The sequence below is a fragment of the Nicotiana sylvestris genome, chromosome 10 (assembly GCF_000393655.2).
Source record: "Nicotiana sylvestris chromosome 10, ASM39365v2, whole genome shotgun sequence".
Classification (NCBI taxonomy): Eukaryota; Viridiplantae; Streptophyta; class Magnoliopsida; order Solanales; family Solanaceae; genus Nicotiana; species Nicotiana sylvestris.
Genome location: NC_091066.1, coordinates 17,081,180 through 17,094,156, shown reverse-complemented (window position 1 = coordinate 17,094,156; position 12,977 = coordinate 17,081,180). Strand labels below are relative to the sequence as shown.

General features: G+C 35.4%; 1 long non-coding RNA gene across 1 annotated transcript; it reads right to left on the bottom strand.

The window, feature by feature from the left end:
• Positions 1-1,869: 1,869 nt before the first annotated feature.
• On the bottom strand, positions 1,870-3,825 carry LOC104234525 (uncharacterized). Its single transcript, XR_712977.2, has 2 exons — positions 3,462-3,825; positions 1,870-2,238 (listed from the first exon to the last, which is right to left on the bottom strand). It is a non-coding gene; the product is annotated as an uncharacterized lncRNA (long non-coding RNA).
• Between the last annotated feature and the right edge of the window lie 9,152 nt (positions 3,826-12,977).

Sequence of the window (12,977 nt, the reverse complement as noted above, 5' to 3'; positions counted from 1 at the left end):
CAGCATGGTTGATACCGAGACTTAGGTGAGCTACACTTCTCGAGATGACCTGCAGCCAACAGAGTCTCTTTCATATTATTGTATTTACTTTCTGTCCAATATTGTATTCTGGATGGTTGTTATATTATATTATTTTCTAGAAATTGCTCATGCGCTTGTGACACCGGGTTCTGGAATGATTATGGGGTATCTTGTATTAACTTCTTAACATTTATATTTAATTTGAATTGATTACCTTTTACTAGTAGAACTGAAGGAAAATTCATAGTTTTCAAAATTATTAAAGCGTGCATTTAATTAAGTATTTTGGTTAGCTTGCCTAGCAGCGGTGCACGGCGCCATCACGACCCTTAGTGGATTTTGGGTCGTGACAAATGTATAGGAAGCACATAAAATGTATTAGGATGATCTTTTAATTTGGATACACATGTCCTAGACGGACCCAACCCATGTGTTGAGTCCCTAAAATCAAATGTACGTGATGCAAACAAACTTACCTACTAGGGATCCGCCATGAGGTTATGTCATTCTAGGTTTGAATCCTGGGTGTGTTGTTCTAGACCTAGCTTACCCGAGCGAACAACTCGAGTCGGGGGAGGGGCAACGTATCGGGAACCAAAAGGCCATCCGGCTTTGTAACTGATCCGGTCCTCATTCTAAATTAGGGTATGACATAAACAGAGAAGAATTCATGCCAGCGTGAACTTCCCAGAAAATTTAGAAGACTCAGAGAGAAAAAGGGTTTGTAACAGTTTTATATATAGTTCAAACAATATCAAAGCGGTAAAAAATGGCATTTATCACATTAGAATCAAACACGTAAAAAATCAAATAATAAACAAAAGTCAAGTATAACAGTTATTCTAAGCTCGAATTTTGAACCCTGAACCAGAGATTCTAGGTTTCGGTCCCTAGCAGAGTCGCCAGAGCTATCACGCCTCCTTTTTCCCAAATCAAAGAAATTTAACTCTATTTATGGTCCGCAAACACAGAAGACCGGTAAGGAATTCTGTTAACCCGAGAGAAGGTGTGAGGCACTCCCGAGTTTTGTGATTTTAGCACGGTCGCTCAGCTATTAATAATCGGCCTAATTATCTGAATTATTACATAATTTAAGACTTAGGTGCACTTTTACTTTCTAACCGCTTTTAAATATTTATTTAATCCTTTTAGTATTTATGGAATATATTTAAACAAGCTACAATGCCGTACACTTGCCATTTTAGTACATACTGCAAACCACATCATGTGAAATGCACCCGCGATTTACGTATTTATTTTATTGTTATTTGAAGTTGTGGTTGAGTCACGTCAAAAGAACACTCGAATTAGGAATTATGTATCATAACTATGATACGGGAACCATACCCATAATCATAATGATTTATTGTTAATTGCGCCTAAAGCAATTACGTATGTCTATGAATTGGCCGTTCTCCTAAAGTTTGGGGAATGGGCTTGAGTCTTGCATTTGTGGCATTTTACGTTGGAAGAGTGTTGTTTGTTTTAATTGGCTCAATATCAAAAGAAGCCCTCCCTTTAATCCCAACGTTTGTTCCCAGATGAACTAAAGAAAATTTACAGTGATTCTAAGTTCAAATTTTTGACGACTTAGCCAATCACAGGAATTAAACTAATTAAGTCATTAGGAAAGTGAATCGATTAATGCTTATCAAACTCACGGGTCACTCAGGTTCCTGAAGCAGGCCAAAATATTCTCAGGTAGCCCATAGCTTGTAATGAGTCCATGTGAACTCTTCTAACATTACCTAATCTAATTAAATCACTTTTGGGCTTAATGCCTTGGTCAAGGCGACTCAACAGCCTAGAATCGCATACGACTATGCAAATCCAAACGACAATCAAGAATTGAAGAGTAACTAAACAATGATAGCAATATAAGAGTTCCAAATCAGATTTCATACATTCCAGAAGTCAAATCAATCTAGGGTACTACTCTCTCAAAACTTACTCTCTCAAAACTGAACATATTACAAAAGGGACAAAAGACCAAACTTCGAATCTACTGGAATTTAAAAAAAAAAAAAAAATAGTACATCACAGTGACTACTCTATCAAATACAACCTTAACAGCTAAAATATTAGAACGCCTCTGTCATAATTCTTAGATTCCCCTTATTGCTCATAGAAAGGCAAGACTATCAATTGATGCACTTCAACGTTGCCTGGACCTTCTCAATCATCAAATTTTGACCAACTAGTGATCAAATTTAATAACTGATAAATTTTAACTCAATAAGTGTTCTTTCAAGAATGATTGATGAGATGGGCAAACCAAACTAAATTTCAAATGAGGGAAAGAGTAAAATCTATTTTAATGCAATATATTTAAGCATACTGATGTGAAGGTCAAACCAGATAGTGGATCAACATATGAAGTCTTTGAAGTAGCAGATGATTTTAGTTTAAATTTAGCCTAAGGATACAAATTCATGAACAGAACAGAACAAACAGATCTGATAAACAACATTAGAAGTTTAAAACATGCTTATGGAAACAACAGTTCATTCATCATTCTCATATTCAAAAGAGAATAACATAAAAAATTCCACGTACCTATAGATAGAACCAATGAACTTTTGATGATACAAAGATGAAAGATGAAATTCAAGCCAGCAATAAACAGCAACAAAATTTAAGTTAAACGAGCAGTTTCTTAAGCTTGAATACAGCTCGAGATCCCAGCCAAGTGAAACAGATTCAGTAGAGAACTTAGAAAAAAGGCAACTTTGAATCTTTTTTTTTTTGTATTCCAATTGGATTTTTTAGAGTGTTTTTTTAGAGAAATCAGTGAGAATGGGAGTGAGTATATGTCCCCCAGAATTCAGTCTGTATCCCTATATATAGAAAAATGAATGAAGGAATATCAAAGGGAGTCTATCAGCCGTAAAAAAAAAAGGAAACAAGAGCATCTTTTTAATCAATTTTTGTACAGCTATCCTTTTCAGATGTTTTATCCAATTTTCAGCATCTTTTTCTTATCAACTTTGGACAGTTGTCCATTATCCAGAAGGTTCCTATATGCCTATCTAATATTTCCTATTTTTGATTTTCAATTAAACCTTTTAGTTTTTGTTAATTACAAATGAGCCATAACAAAAAAAAATCACACGGATCAATCCCAAGAAACAATGAAGCAAAATAAATCTAATTAACTCAATAATTAAGACTAATTATCATGCAATTAAATTTCTAAATCACACAACGCACTAAAACAAATCCAACATGTGAATACTTAAAACAAATATATTAAGCCAAATGTTAATCTACTGTTAGTTAACTAATTAATGAGCTAACCCAACCTAATTAAGCTAATTTAAAAACTCAGCAAATAATTTCAATTAAACACCTAGACCTACGATTCCTCTACTCTTTTTCTTTCTTTCTTTTTAAAAAAACAAATGAAAAACACAAAGAGATAGAACAAAGTGAGTATGTACCTAATGAAAAGAAAATGATTCACTTTGAAGCAAATCCAGGAAGCTCGCCTTGATTCTGATAGCTTCGATACGAACTGAAATTAACATTGAGAACAATAGATTAATGTAATTTTCAGCTTGAATCGAACCTTGAAATTTGAAGAATCAAAAAAGGGAAAAAATCTAGGGTTTCTAGGTTTTTCAAATCTGGAATTGGTGGAAATCTACATGGTCTTTGAAGAAACAAGAGGGTGATATTGGATGAGGATGAGATGGGGATCATTGGGTGATGGTTTGGGGCTTATTTAGAGTGGCAGCCGCCGGTGTTGGAATTGGGTATTTTAGGGGCGGCTAGGGTTTAGGATATAGGGAGATGAATAGAAGTGAGGGGTTTGTTTTAAGTTTTTTTTTTGGGGGGGAAGGGGGGGGGGTTGGGTTGTTCGGACACTGTTAAAGGGATGGTGGGTTAGTTGTGAACCATAGGATCAATAGGAGATCAACAGATGGGATTTAATTGAGTCGAAACGCGGCAGTTTGGTTAAGGGTGGGGACAGAGCTAGATTAAAAGGGATCTGGGCTGGGACAAGATTGTGATCAATTGGGCCAACTAAAGTGCTCGCCCAATACGAATAACAACCTTGTTTTTTCCTCTCTTTTTTTTTTTTTTTTTGCTTTTAAATTCTAATTAAATTAAATAAAACTCTAAATCAAATTTTAATTCAAACCTAATTTGAAGAATTAAACCTAATTATTAATTTTCTAACAACTAACTAATTTGCTCAAATTTAACAAATGCATGTAAAATTACTAAAATATTTTGTTTGATTTTCTTGTATTAATTCGAACAATTAAAGAGTAATCAACTCCTACAATGCAATTACACCTAAAATGTCATGAAATTAAAATTTGATAATTTTTATGGTTTTTCTATGATTTTAAGATACTAAATATGCTTAAAATGCAACTAAATGCAAACACTAATTAACAAGAAATTCCTAGAAATTTGGTAAAATTAAAACAATTAGGAAAATTTATTTTTGTTAATTTTGTAGGAGTACTTTCGTAGGGAAAAAATTACGTGCTCATTTGGACCGACTCGGGCGCGGGGCTCATCACCACAAATTTCGGAGAAAACTCAGGTGCGACACTCTTTGCCTTTTTATTTTTTCCCCCGACCGCGGAGGAACATCTTCTTTTTGGTTGCTTGTTCTCCGATCGTGGACTCCGAGAAAAAGCACCTGCGCAAGAAGCAGTCCCGGAGACACCTGTTCGGGTAAACGCCTCCTGTAGTAGCCTGCCGCATTAGTAGGATCAGCTAAAACGTCCTCCTCAAGGATGACAACTGAGCTTTGGGATAGACCTGAATTCAACAAAGGAAAAAGGGTTAATCAGCTTTCTTATACGAAAGAGAAAAACGAGATGAGTTTAACCTACCATGATTTTTGACCTTCCACCGTATATAAGGGCCAGTTCCTTCCGCATACGGGTCTTGGGCATAGTAACGTCCAAAATTGTTTGGACTCTTTGGTCCAAGCCTTTAACCTGCGGTGTAACCCACCGAGTTTCTAAAACAAGTAAAAGAAAAGGAATCAATAACAATATGGGCTGATCTTTAACTAGAAGAAGAGACAAACGATGAACTTACAAATATGGTTCCACAACTCCAGAAAGGATGAAGTCGTGGCCTGAATGATGTCTTTGGTGGATTTCATCCATCCACGATCGTTGTCATCATCCATGCTGGCAAGCAGAGCATGGTGGCCACATTTGCTGAAATTTATCATTCCCCCGCAAAAAATCTTGGGGGAATAAAGGTTTATTAATCGAGCTAGGGTTAGCTCCTCTCCCGTCTCCTAGCACAAATGCCAAAGACAACGACTGTCCTCCATAATGACGGAATCAAGTTCCCTGATCAAAGAGAATGACTCCTAAGTGAAGGGATACATATAAAAATATGTGAAGCCCTTCTTGGGTAGGGTTATTCCCTCCGCTAGATCAGGAGCGATAATGTCTAAATCTAGGCAATGGCAGTCTTTCAGAATGCTGGAAGGACGATAGAAGAGTACACTCCAATGTCCTGCGTAAGAGGGTTAGCGAAAGGAAACTTCTATTCGAAGTCTTAGTTGTGACAAGACGTCTTGTGATGATAGTGCTCACCGTAGGAGGAGCAGCCTCATCGGCTTTATCTGTGATGACCCAAAAGGTCATCTTATGATTTAACACTAAATTCTGCATTTTGAAATCTTAAAAACCTCACTTTATCCCTCTTCGATTTGTGTGCGCAGTTCGGGCATGATTCCGGAAAGCTTATTTGTTGAAAGTTGATGAAAATAATAATTTTTGACTTTAAAATTTGATTTAGTTGACTTCGGTTAACGTTTTAAGTAAACGGACCTGGACTCGTATTTTGACAGTCCTGATGGGTCCGTATTAAAATATGGGACCTATGCGTATGCCCGGAATCGGATTCGGAGGTCCCTAGCCCGAGTTATGAATTTTTGTTAAAAATTGTAAGTATGAAAATTTAATGGTCTTTAAGAAATTATTAATGTTTGATCTTATTGGTATCGGTTCCTTATTTTGGTGAGAGACGGAACTGATTTAACGTGATTCGGACGTCCGGTTGTGAAAATAGGAATTTCAAAGTGTTCTTAAGAATTCCATGTGATTATGTACTAAATTCGTAGTTCTACGTGTTATTTTGACGATTTGATCGCACGAGCAAGTTCGTATGATATTTTAAGACTTGTTTGGTTTGGAGCCCCGAGGGCTCGGGTGAGTTTCGGATGGGCTACAGAGTGATTTGAAACTTAGAAGAATTGCTGGTGTTCTTCAGCTATGTTGTAGGCCTCAGTCCTCGCAAATCCGAGGTCTAGCTTCGCATTTGCGACTACTGTTGAGGTCTCATTTGCGAGCTTCTCCTCGCAAATGCGAAGAGAAGCTGGGCTAGCCTAAGTTCGCAAATGCGAAGAAACCTTTGCATTTGCGATGGGGACAGGGGGGAGGTTGACTCGCATTTGCGACCATTTAATTGCATATGTGATCAGCTCAGATCGCAATTGTGAGCATTTCTTCGTTTTTGCGAAGGAAACAGGAATGTGAGAGACCTCGCAAATGTGATGGTTTTCTCGCATTTGCGAGGTTCGCAATTGCGAAACTCAGGTCACAAATGCGACATATGCAACTGTGTAAAAGGGACTTAGACGAGATTTTTCATTCATTCTTCAAATTTTCAAAACCTAAAACATAAGAGACGATTTTCCAAAGACCATTTCTTCCCCCAAATCATAGGTAAGTGATTCTTAACACATTTCTTTCAATCTTTCACTTCATTTTAAAAGATTTCAACTTAGAATCTTAGATTTTTATGGTGGAATTGGGGATTTTTGGGTAGAATCTAGGGGTTTCAAAATTTGGCGATTTAGACCTCAAATTGAGGTCGGATTCCAAAATCAATTATATATCCGGGCTGGGGGTGAACGAGTAATCGGATTTTGGTCCAAATTTCGTGTTTGGACCAAGCGGGCCCAGGTGTTAACTTTTCAAAAATGGCCTAAATTGAATTCCTTGCAATCGTGGGTAGTTCTTAAGGCTTAGATTGAATTGTTTGGTTTGTAATTGGTTCGATTCTATTGGTCCGGAGGCTTGTGTGAAGGGAAAAATGGTGATTGAGCTTTGAGTTGGCCGTTGGAGCGAAGTAAGTGTTGTGTCTAACTTTGACTCGAGGGATTAGGAATCATTGACTTAATTGCTATATGAAAATCCATGTTAGTGGCGTATAGGTGAGATAACGAGTACCTATGTGCCGCCAATTTATCTGTTTTGCCTGTTTTCTTCCCATTCTTATTATATTTTCTTCCCTGCCTTAACTATTACATGCTTTAGGGGTACTTCCATGTTTGATTGCTACTTGACAGATATTGCTTTTCGTTGTTGAAGGTATTAGATATCCCGTAGTCTCATTGTCTCATCTTATTAGTTAAAGCTGATTTATCTGTGTTTTATGGTATATTTTGGATTGGTTTCTCTGAGTAGTATTATTTGTGTGAAGTTTCATGATGTACAAGATTTCCCTTTGTTTTGGTTTGAGGCTTAAATATTGTGGAGAGTTTTGAGATAAATTGTGCAATTTTATGTTATTATTGAGTAGTTAGTACTGATATGGTGGGATCGGGCTGCACGCCGTAACAGGAGGAATAAGGGTGATATATTGAGGAGGAATAAGGGTGAAATGCTATTATATGGTGGGATGGGGTTGCGCGCCACAACAGGAGGAATAAGGGTGACATATTTAGGAGAAATAAGGGTGAATCGCTATTATACGGTGGTATCGGGTTGCATGCCGCAACAGGAGGAATAAGGGTGGACTGATATGGAGTAATAAGGGGGAATATTCATATTAATATTGATTATATGGTGAGATCGGGATGCGCGCCGCATCAGTTTATGTGATTATGTATCTTCTTCTGCTGTGTAAATTATTCTGTAGTTTTGCATTTCACTTAAGGAGTGGTTATAGCTGGATATTGATAAGATACTTGAGTTATGTATTCATTCCTTGCAAGTTACTGTTTATTTTGTTATGTTCTTCTTTCTGCTTTTATTATACACTGTATGTAAGTTATATTGAAATTTCCTCGTCGTAACCTAGTCACTACCTCGTCAAGGTTAGGCTCGGCACTTACAGTACATGGGGTCAGTTGTACTAATATTGCACTTTTTGTGCAGATTTCGGAGCAGGTAGTGGCTAATTGGGAGGTTGGCTTCAGGTTACACAGTTTGGAGACCCAAGGTAGTCCTGTTGGCTTCCGCAGGCCCTGTCATCCCCTTCTACATCTTTATAGCATTGTTTTCTTCATTTTCAAAATAGTTGTAATTTTTTCCAGACTAATGTTTGTAGAAAATCATAATATGTTCGTGGATTGTGACACCGAATTCTGAATATTAATGGTAATTGTATTGGTAATAGTATATGAACAAAGAGGCTATTTATTTACTTCCGCAATTATTTCTACTTGTCTTAGCTTGTTTACTCTTAATCATTGAAACGTAAAGAAAATTGGTTAATAATACTCTAATGTTGGCTTGCCTAGCAAGTGTGATGAGGCGCCTGCACGGTCCCGATGGTAGAAATTCCGGATCGTGACATTACCTTTATTTTTTGAGGAACTAGGATTTTTAAAAGAAGAACCCATTTCTATCAGAAAGGAAGGAAGAGTTTCTCTAAAGAAGAAGGCTAAAGAAAGGATGAAGACAAAGTGCGAGTTAAATAAAGAAAGTTTGAGAGAGTTTGCGGAATTATGAAGTGTAAATGAAGAAGTTTGATGCGTATAAGTAAAGGAATAAACGGCTAAATCGTGACCATAATTACCTCGATAACCGGCAAAGGTGATGCTGAATCGTGGGATGATGCATGTTCGGGGCATTAAATGCGGAGAGACGTGTGTCTAATCAACCGTCAGAAACTTTTTATAGGGGGTCAGAGAATTTTCCTCCAAGAAAGGTATCTCTACCAACTTCCCGGTGACACAAAGTTATGCTACCGAAAAGTAGCGGGACTCTCTGTATGGGGTAAAATATGTTCATATTCAATGATCGCATGATAAAACGACAGGTGGAGCCGAAGAAAAAAGACAATTGGACCCGAAGGCAATGGTTTCGCTTGTCATCGGAGAGAATGGTATTCATAAAGACAAAACGAATGCCTGTAATCCGGTAGTATACAATGAGGAATATTCTATAGCCTTAAGTGCATGATCCATTATATTGACATTCACTGCTCACCGTTACGATTCTTCAATGGACCTCATAATGGTCATTTAAGAGGGGTTTGATCCTAGGACCTTGTTCCCTAGGTGTAACTATAAATAGTGAGCTCTACCATCATTGTAAAGGGGACGAATTTTCTGACAAGCATACACTATATTCTATCAAAAGCTCAATAATATTTTACTTTCCTGCTTATTTATTTTTTCTTTTCTGCCTCCGGAAGCTCTGCGCCCCGGACTAAGATATCTGCCGTTTTATTTCACTTTCAAGGCTAAGTTTTATATATTTTTTTGTCTAATTCATCTATTATTTTTGGATCAAATCGATTCACTTATCTATAAATCACGTATAAATTCAACTGTACCGTTTTACGGGTAAAATATTAGATATAAAATAATACATCAATTGGGTTATTAACTTATATTATGATTAGCTATGCAAGTTTCAAAATACAAACCAAATAATGTATAAACCAATACACACCACGTTTTTCAATTCATCGATTGATGCAGCTAAGTGAGAATCCAATAGAGACAATTGCTTTTCTAATTATTTCTTGATAGAACAATTTCTTGTGAGCAAAGAAACAGAGAACCCAAGCCATAAGTGCGAGTCACCCAATAAAGAATCTCAGGCCACTAAGCTACCACTACGAAATGAATTGGATTCGACGCTTAAAAGATATCGAAGAAGAGTCAATTCAATAGTCAAGTCAAAGGGGAAAATTTTATTTTGTGTCTCATACAACTGACACTACTTGTATGAGGCATTTTTTTGTCTTACAGTTTTGTGGACCCAAAAGTGTAAGACGGATCCATAAATTTGTAAGACAAAAAGGAGCCCCATACAATTAGTGTAAGTTGTATGAGACACAAAATAAAACTTCTCAGTCAAAGGGGAGAATCCATAAGTCTTATTTGGAAGCCATTAGTTTAGATCTTTCCTCTCTCTTTTTTTTTTTCTTTAAAAGTTAGATGGCTGGTTTTAGTAAATATTTTGAAAAAGTGATTTTACTTGAGGTCTACTTTATTTTAGAAATATAAAACCTACGATTTGCAAGGAAAAATCAAAAAGAAATTCAAGATCACATTACAAGAAAGTTAAGCTACAAAAAGTAGAAAAGTAATCACCAAGTCTTTTTGTGACGACATGAAGATTGCTGATTAAATTAATCCCTTCATTTAAACTTATTGGTCCATTGCACAGAAATAATCCTCAAATACAAACGAAAACATGACCTTGTCGATCTAATACAAAATAAGTAGTATAACATGATCACCAAAAGGAAGAAACGCCATCAAACAGTTAGATTTAAAACCAATTAATTACTTGTTCAGTTACCTGTCTTGATCAAGCGGCTCTAGGGGTTGTTGAAGGTGATTGTCGTATAGACTATAGTACGTAGCATGCAATTGGCCAAAAAAATAAATACAATGCAATTCACCATATATCAATATATTGAAGATTAACCACATGTGTAATATCTAAAATTTTGAGTTTCTTACACGTGTGAAGTAGATAAACATACAGCGAGTGGCAAAATCTTTTAAGGACTACCATAATCTAGAGTCGGATTCTTTGGAGCATTGTCATTCCACCAATAATCCAAGAGTAAAGCAGATCAGTAACAACACAGAGAGAACCCAAAGACGTGGCAAGTTGTATGTAATATTGATATACTTTTCTTATTTGTTCTTTTGAAAAATAAAAATATATATTATATTTAAAAATAAATTTTAAATATTTACTTTTAATTAGAAGCTTTTTAATTATAAAAGTGAAGACCTCACATAATGTTTTTATCTTTTAAGTTTTTAAAGTCATAAATATCAAAAAATATTTTTATAAATTCAATGCAAAATTATATTAGTAAATTGAAACGGGTGAATACAATTGACATTCGCTGATATTCGATCCACTCTAGCTCATTTATCGCCCAATTGTACGACCATATCACTGGTCCAACTCCTGGAGTGTCAACGGTTCGTTCGGACGGTTATTTTTTAAAATTTGTACCATATTAATTTTTTAGTTATTTTATTATGTATAACTGTTAGACTTTTTGAAACTCTCCTAATCATATTGGTTTCTCTTCGGTATCAGTACGGTTCGGTTAATTTTCGATACTTTTTTAAAATGTCATGTAAAAGTCATTAGTGCAAATAGAATGCAATAACATACGTACTTTTATCGAACTTAACAAACTTTCTAGATATTTTTACGGTTTAAAGGGTGATGAATTAAGAAATTATGAAAGATGACCAAAGTATAGATCCGTCAACTATTCTATAGCAACGTAAAAGAAACTAAGAGAAAGAAAATATAAATCACACTAGTAAAAAAATATGAACCAATTTGGAATGCAAGAATAAAGTCTATAAAAGATTAAATATTCAAAAAGATAAATTTGAATCATACGAAAGGAAACATATTCAATACGTAGTTTGCTACTAATCACTGGAATACCTTGTGTCTTGCTAGTGAATATGCTGGAAATAATTTTGTTTCAATAGGAGTAGCATTATAGGTTTGGAAATTAGGATTTTGAGTTTAATACTTGTTGGTTTGTAACCGTTTTCACAATTCTAAGGCCCAAGGAAACTTTTAATACATTATTATTTTTAAACTTAATATATAAATATATTTTTTACATGTAAATTTATTTGCTACGGTTCGATATTTTTTTGGTTTATTTTTATAAAATAAAAAACTACCCTAATTATCAGTACGGTTATAAATTTATATAAAAACTTATGATTTTATTAAAGAAATCTAATAATCAATTCGACAGGATACGGTTTAATCGGTTTTTAAATATTCATTAACACCCCTAGTTCCAACCATGCCCTCACAGTCACAGCAAATCAGCCTTATTTTTACTCCATAGTCCCTATAAACGAATAATCTAGAATAGTTTACATTATATCAAATTATTTAAAAGTATTATGCGTAGTAAATAGTCCAATAAGTCTACATAATTTGATGGAAAAAATTTATCCGCACCGGATATTTATACCCAATATAATTAAGCTAATCATAGAAGACAACTAATATCTAAGAGCCTTATTTTTTGAATAAAGAGAAAAAATTAAAAAGAACATAAAAGGAGTAAGGTCTAAGAGTCAAGAATCAGAGAGAAGATCTAACCTTCTCTCTAGTTTTTTCTTAGGCTAAAGGGAAAAGAAGATGGCTACTACATCATCACCGCAGATTCTTTCCTCAATTCCCCCCAAACCTCAAGATTTAGCAAACATAACCACCACAAATGAATTTATACCCAGCTCAAACTCTATTTCTAATGAATCACCATCATCCTTTAAAAAGGTTCTACTTACAAACTTCCCAGAACAACTCATCTCCGTTCAAATGCCCACCCCTTTTACACCAGTAGAAATTGGTAATCCAAAAGAGGATACTGATCAAGAATGGAAAAAATGCAAATAAGACTTACAAATAAATCTGTCTACAGATGATCTCCAACGCATCTACCATCCATGGAGGTACTCACTAATTATAAAGCTAATTGGTAAAAGGATCCAACACTTCTACCTAAAAAGAAAATTGCAGGATATATGAAAAACCACAGAATCATCCTCACTAATCAATTTAGGTGCCGATTACAATATCGTCAAATTTAACTTGGAAAAGAATATGACAAGAGCTCTTCAAGGGGGACCATGGTTCATCAATGGGCACTTCCTATCTATACAAAGATGGTCTCTATATTTTGTAGCAACAGAGGCCAAAACACACATCTCATTTGTGTCA